The following is a 6,981-nucleotide window of genomic DNA, read 5'->3' on the forward strand; positions in this document are numbered from 1 at the left end:
GTGATTTATTCTCTGCAGCTAGCCTGCTCCAGACCAGGCTAAATGCCAAGCTTAGTTGATTCTGTTGTCTTATCTTTGGAGTCAGCGGCTGCGCTGATCAGAAATGAATGTGTTTTATACAGTCATTCCATGTTCTGATGAAGGCTACGCATTGGCCTCGTTTTTAAACAAACAACACATAGCCTAAATTATTATTTTAAAAAAAGAAATAAAACAAAACATGATCAAATTAAAAAAAGAAATAAAGTTAGCCTATTACGATAGTTCTTTTTCATAATTGGGGCTGTGTTCGTCATTGTAAATAAACACCCTTCATATTGTTTGCCAGCTCAAATCTGATTTTATTGCAGTCATTACAGTAATTAGAAATGGCTGCACTTGCAAAGGTGCTTGCAATTAATTACACTACTCATTTAATCAGTCCGTCTCCAAACTTCAAGACAGCAGCGGTGCTTCATTTTATGAGAGGTGTGTCACCTTACGTCAGCATTCAGATCCGCTGTTCATTGGAGGAAAGTGTCCACGCCTGTCGTCTCATCAGTGATCAGTGATCATAATCATGATTGACAGCCCCAAACAATGACAACAAGGAAATAATGAGTGAGCATGAGTGAGGATTGAATGGCAGATGTATGAGAAAGAAATTATGGGCTTAGGCATGCAAGAGTATAGTCTTCCTGACTGAACTTATGCTAGAGCTTCATTTAGCCCTTGAGGGTTCAGGGTTTAAGACATTAGGGGTGACATTGGGATTGTGCCTTGGTAATTTTTCAGCCTGACTTTTAATTGAGCTTTATTTATTTCATATACTACTTGGTGTTTACTGTGTGTGAAGCACTTTGTGTTACATTTGTATGAAAAGTGTTCGACAAACAAAGTCTGATCAATTCATTAAGCCATAAAGTCTGTGTGGCGTTTATGGAAAATGTAGCACTTTCAGTGGATTTTTGCTTACTGCACAATCGTCAAGTTGCTGCCACTGGTGTTTTCTGGTGTTTTCCGATGAGTCAGTGCTCTTTACTCAGCAGGATGCAACCTCTCAGATCAGCGCTCGCACACATTCGGAAAGAATATGTGACAGACAGCCATTTCTCTATAATCATGCTCGCATTGTTTTGAAGCAGAGGCTAGTGGTCATAAAAGGTACACGCATTGCAATTCGCAAGTTGTTGATTAATATCAATACATATATTTTTAATTTGGGGTCAAGGGAGGATACTTGACTCTGCTTAGTTTCCGAGATCCCCACTTGCATTGGTGGGGTAGGCAGAACATTTGGTGGGACATTGTCCCCCCGTGCCCATACTTGAACTGGTGTACCTCGGGACACAGCTTACCTGGTAGATGTCCTGTCCTGTATTTCATTAACCTGTGGTAACAGGTAATCAGGACATGGTTATAGCAGTGGTGGGCTGTCAGGTCCAGCAAAACCTTCTCTGCTGGCCTAGACAGCTATTTTATAATTAAATAATTTTTCATAAATACACTACATGTATTCTAAATATCTTTCCCATTAGCTTATTATCTCATTGCATAGCTACTGTCTTCCTCTGTTGCCCTGCTTCCAGCACAACGTTTTTTAAGTAAAGCTTTTATCCAATCAGATTTTGCCCGTATGCTGTCTCTAGGTATAAAGACAATCTGCCCGAGGCCTGCAGAATTACAAGTGAATCCCTTTGCAGTTTAAGTAAATAGGGACGATATTGTTGATTGTCATAGTCTTCAACCAATCAGATTTTTAGTTTGACATGTTGGACGTATTCTTTGACATGCCAGAGCCTTCTAGCTGGCTTACAATTACATCAGCACTAACGTGCAGCTTGATTGGTCAGTGGGCTAGCGTGATTGTTGTGAAACTTGCTAGCAGAACTTTGTAGTAGTAGTAGTAAGAGTTTTTTTTACCTAGCTTTGTTTTTTTAACACTCAATGGCTGAAGGAGGAGGAGAAACGGATTTGGTGGCTGAGTTACTGGCAAAGCCTTTCTGGAGAAGGACATTTAAAAAAGAGCTGGACATCGTCAGAAAGGGGAGAAAGGGTCGGCCAACCCCACAGCTAGCAGCCCTGACCCAGCCACACAAGGATTTGTGCAAACGGTATTCCTGGCTAACAGCGTCGGATAAGAGTTGCAAATTTTATGGCAGGGAATGCGTTTTATTTATTTTTGTTTGGAGCTACGCTGGATTTGCAGACCTGAGTTGCCTAACCAAGGCAGCAACAAGACACCATAGCACCAGGGACGTGCAGTCACGGGAGGCAGGTGAGGCAGAGCCTCCCTTGTCATCATGAAAAGTAAAAAACAAATAATGATAAAATACAAAATTAGTTTTCTCTACTGATCTGTGCTATAAATGCAATTTCTGTATGATTTCAAGCATTTTTATAATCAAAATCGCTGAATTTGCGCATTTCCTGTTCAAACAGAGAGGAGACACGCAAGGTGAGGCAGCGACGAGCTGTGCCTCACCTCAGATTGCGCACTCCCTCACTAACTGGGTTGAGCGCATGTCTTTTGCTTTCTCATTGTTTGTCACCACTGTAATATTTGTAGACACTTTTATTATATGTCCTTTCTTTCCATAGAATAGGTACTGTATTTCACGTCTGTGTAGAACATATTTAGTCTTGCTGATCTGACATTAAACCGCAGTGAAAAAGCACAGAGGGGAGGCAAACAGTACCTCTGCCTCAATGAAGGGGGAGTGCGAGAGTCCACGGGTCGGGTTTATGCTTGTTTTGCCATTGCTCTTCTTCTACACTTCTTTTCTTCTTCTATTTTGCTTTGACCGCAAAAATTTACGATTCAATATCTAAGCTTAAAAATGTCTCAAAAAACAAGGAAATATGACCAAATCAACAGCAATTCAACGTCGGACAGTTAAAGTAACCTTTTATGTGTTTGTTGTTCTCTTTATACATCCGTGGTTGTTACACAGATTATCGCGGGATCTCATGATTTTCGCGGGTGGCGCTCCGCTTCTGAAACGCTCCCGGTGGGGCAGGTCACGGCTGCACACGCTCCCAGTGGAATCAAATATGTACCTTACCTATGTGTGTGTAAAGAATGCTGTTATGAAATATGAAAACAACCAGTAGTCAACGTGCAAGCTGCCAATTGAATGCTGATTTAAGATACTCTATTGGGTTCATATATTTATAAATCTCACTTATGTAGTGTGCAGTCAGTGCCTCACCAGCCACGAACCTCACCACACGTCACTGCATAGCATGACAGCACACTTACAAGCTACGGTGCTTTTGAAAACTTTTGGAGAGACCCGAGTGGATCTACAACTCAACGAACACGTTCGCGGGAGGACCTCTTACTGGAACTGAACCGCACCAATGTACTGTACAACCGCGTCATTGAGCTGTTTGTTAACAAAGAAAGGAGGATGGACTTTGTCTTTAAGTAGTGAACAGCAGCTTTGGTAAGTGAACTGCTTTTGTTTTTTTACATCTGCAGTAGAGTTACTACTGTGTTATTTTGTCTATTGTGTCGTTTTTATGATATGGTTAATATTGTTCCCTCTGACGTGAATAATATTTGAATGGTCCGTGCTCTTGAGTATGTGGTGGAATACGTGTTTTAGCGCCGCAGTTTTGCTGGATTGATTTGTCATATAAATTTATGTGTCTGGTTCTTCTGAGTTTGTTCTTGTCATTGTGTTAATTACATTGATTTTGACTATATGCATAGTCCGTTAATGAGGAAGCATCCCGTCATGCGCGTATTCATGTATCTGCACTCTGCAGTTAGTGTATTTGTCGGTGTTGAGCTTCATGTAACATTATATTTCACTTGTCAATGTTGCAGTGTTATGTGAATATGCGGCTTTTACACGAAAAAATAATAACCCGATGCTCAATTAATTAATTAATACTTGGAAACTCTTTTGTTCACTGGAAAACAATTGCACCTGGAAAAATCGGCCCAATCACACTGAAGTTTCTACATTTTGACAGAATGAAGGACATAAAGGATCTATGACTTTACTTTGCGAAATGCCATGATTTCCTAACTATCCATCTGCTCACAAAAGGAGCTACTTGCCTACACAAAACCCTCAGTTGCAGTGAGGAGCAATGGGTCTTTAAGAAAACAGTGCCCAAAATAAGCTTTAAAGAAAGGTTGGCTAAACTGAAAGTACTTCTGTATTTCAAGTTATATTTTAGAGGGGACATCTGCTACAACATTCATTAATGAGCAATTTCTTCTAACCCAGTTACTGTGCCTTTCTCAATATGCGTTCTGGTCTGTACTTGTGTTCTCGTGGACTTGTGAAACGTCATCAATCGCAGCCCAAGTACTGTTCCAATTCAAAAGTCTGCATCTGTAAGGATTACAGGTACTAGAACCCAACTCGGAGACAAAATACAAATAAAGTTATTTTTATTTAGTTCAGGCAGGGTCAAAACCTGGAGGTCCATCAAACAGGCAAACAAATCCAATAAGGGGCAGGCAAAATCCAAGGTCGAACTAGAAAATGCATTTTCTGCTGAAAATGCGTTGGAATGCTGAAAGCTGAAAGCTGAAATGAATTGCAAAAACATTGCTGAAAATACAGAAATGAGAGACTACCGGTCTGAAAAATGTTGAAGCTCAAAAGCATTTAAACTGCACTGCTGAAAACCCTTCTAGTTGAAATGTCTAACTATGGTGTCTGTAGCTGAAAGTATGAGAAAGAAGGCTTTGAAAGTTGAAGAAGTTTAACAGGATTTGAAGATTTTCTGCATAGATATCCCATTCAAAACAAATTGCAAAAAGCTTAATAATTCAAAAAGTTTAAAGATTACAAATATGAAAAATATCACCCCTCTCCTGAAAAAGCAGAATATTTTGATATTCGGACAGCTTCTGTGGCTTAAAAAAAGTCAGCAGTAGTGATATTTGTAGTAGTAGAAGTTGTAGTTGTAGTAGAAGTATTATTAGTAGTAGAAGTATTCGTAATAAGAAGAAGCAGTATAAGTAGTAGTATCAGTAGTCGTAGTAATAGCTGTAGTAGTGGTCGTAGTATTTAATATAACAGTAGTAGTAGTAGAAGAAGTAGTAATAGTAATGGCAGTATTTGAAGTGATAGCAGTAATATTAGTACTAGTAGCAATCGTACTAATAGCTGTAGTAGTAATGGTACTGGTAATAGCATGAACAGCAGCAGTAGTGGTAGCAGAGAGAGAGCCAGAGGGAGAGAGGGAGAGACAGAAAGAAAGACAGAGAGAGAAACACAGAATGACAGGAAGACAGAGATAGAGAGACTGAATGAATGAGTGTGAGAGAGTGAGAAAGGCAGACAGACAGTTATTTGTACTGAGTGAGTGAGTGAAACAGGCAGACAGACAGTTATATGTACTGAGTGAGTGAGGGAGACAGGAGGACAGACAGTCATCTGGATTGAATGAGAAGAGCAGACAGACAGTTATATGTACTGAGTGAGTGGGAGAGAGAGACAGGCAGACCGGCAGTTAGATGGACTGAGTGTGTGGGAGAGAGAGACAGGCAGACAGACAGTTAGATGGACTGAGTGTGTGGGAAAGAAAAACAGGCAGACAGACAGTTAGATGGACTGAGTGATTTGGAGAGAGAGACAGGCAGACAGACAGTCAGATGGACTGAGTGTGTGGGAGAGAGAGAGACAGGCAGACAGACAGTTGTATGAACTGAGTGAGTGAGTGAGACAGGCAAACAGACAGTTATATGTACTGAGTGAGTGAGTGAGACAGGTGGACAGACAGTCATCTGGATTGAGTGAGAAGAGCAGACAGACAGTTATATGTACTGAGTGAGTGGGAGAGAGAGACAGGCAGACAGACAGTTACATTGACTGAGTGATTTGGAGAAACAGGCAGACAGACAGACAGTCAGATGGACTGAGTGTGTGGGAAAGAGAGGCAGGCAGACAGACAGTTATATGAACTGAGTGAGTGCGTGAGACAGGCAAACAGACAGTTATATGAACTGAGTGAGTGAGTGAGACAGGCAGACAGACAGTTACATTGACTGAGTGATTTGGAGAGCGAGACAGGCAGACAGACAGTCAGATGGACTGAGTGTGTGGGAGAGAGAGACAGGCAGACAGACAGTTATATGAACTGAGTGAGTGAGTGAGACAGGCAAACAGACAGTTATATGAACTGAGTGAGTGAGTGAGACAGGCAGACAAACAGTTATATGTACTGAGTGAGTGAGTGAGTGAGACAGGTGGACAGACAGTCATCTGGATTGAGTGAGAAGAGCAGACAGACAGTTATATGTACTGAGTGAGTGGGAGAGAGAGACAGGCAGACAGACAGTCAGATGGACTGACTGTGTGGGAGAGAGAGACAGGCAGACAGACAGTTACATTGACTGAGTGATTTGGAGAGAGAGACAGGCAGACAGACAGTTATATGTACTGAGTGAGTGAGTGAGTGAGGCAGACAGACAGTTATATGTACTGTGTAGAGAGAGACAGACAGAGAAAGAGAGAGAGTGTGTGTGTGTGTGTGTGTGTGTGTGTGTGTGTGTGTGTCATTGGTTCCCATGGTGACGACGCAGCAGTTGGAGAGTCTGTGAGTCTGTGTGTTTATAAACATTAGTAATTAGCTCAAGCACGAACACCTGTGAGCCTGCCAGCCTTTTCATGAGAAAAAAACTGGAAAACACCTGTCAAACAAAACCACAAAACCCCCATAACCATAGCCCCTATTGCTCCGATATTAAAAGTGTAACCGTTAACGCATATAACCTGTTTTATTTCATGATATAAGTGATTAAACATATAAATTGCATAGACGCTTTACGTAAAATAGTTACTCAAACATTATATAATCCTTCCTGTTCAAAACAGGATCAAACCAGTTACATTCTGTGCCTAAAAACAAGATGACCCATGTGTGAGTGACGCGTGAAATCAGGGCGGTGCCAGCCTCAGACAATCATATAAGCAGCACTAAAACTGAGAGAGAGAGAGCTGTTTTCCAGCATAGAGTTCACACCACCTGGCA

The sequence above is a fragment of the Cebidichthys violaceus genome, unplaced genomic scaffold (genome assembly GCF_023349555.1).
Source record: "Cebidichthys violaceus isolate CVI_PGR_0920_01 unplaced genomic scaffold, fCebVio1.0.p SCAF_14, whole genome shotgun sequence".
NCBI classification, from domain to species: Eukaryota; Metazoa; Chordata; class Actinopteri; order Perciformes; family Stichaeidae; genus Cebidichthys; species Cebidichthys violaceus.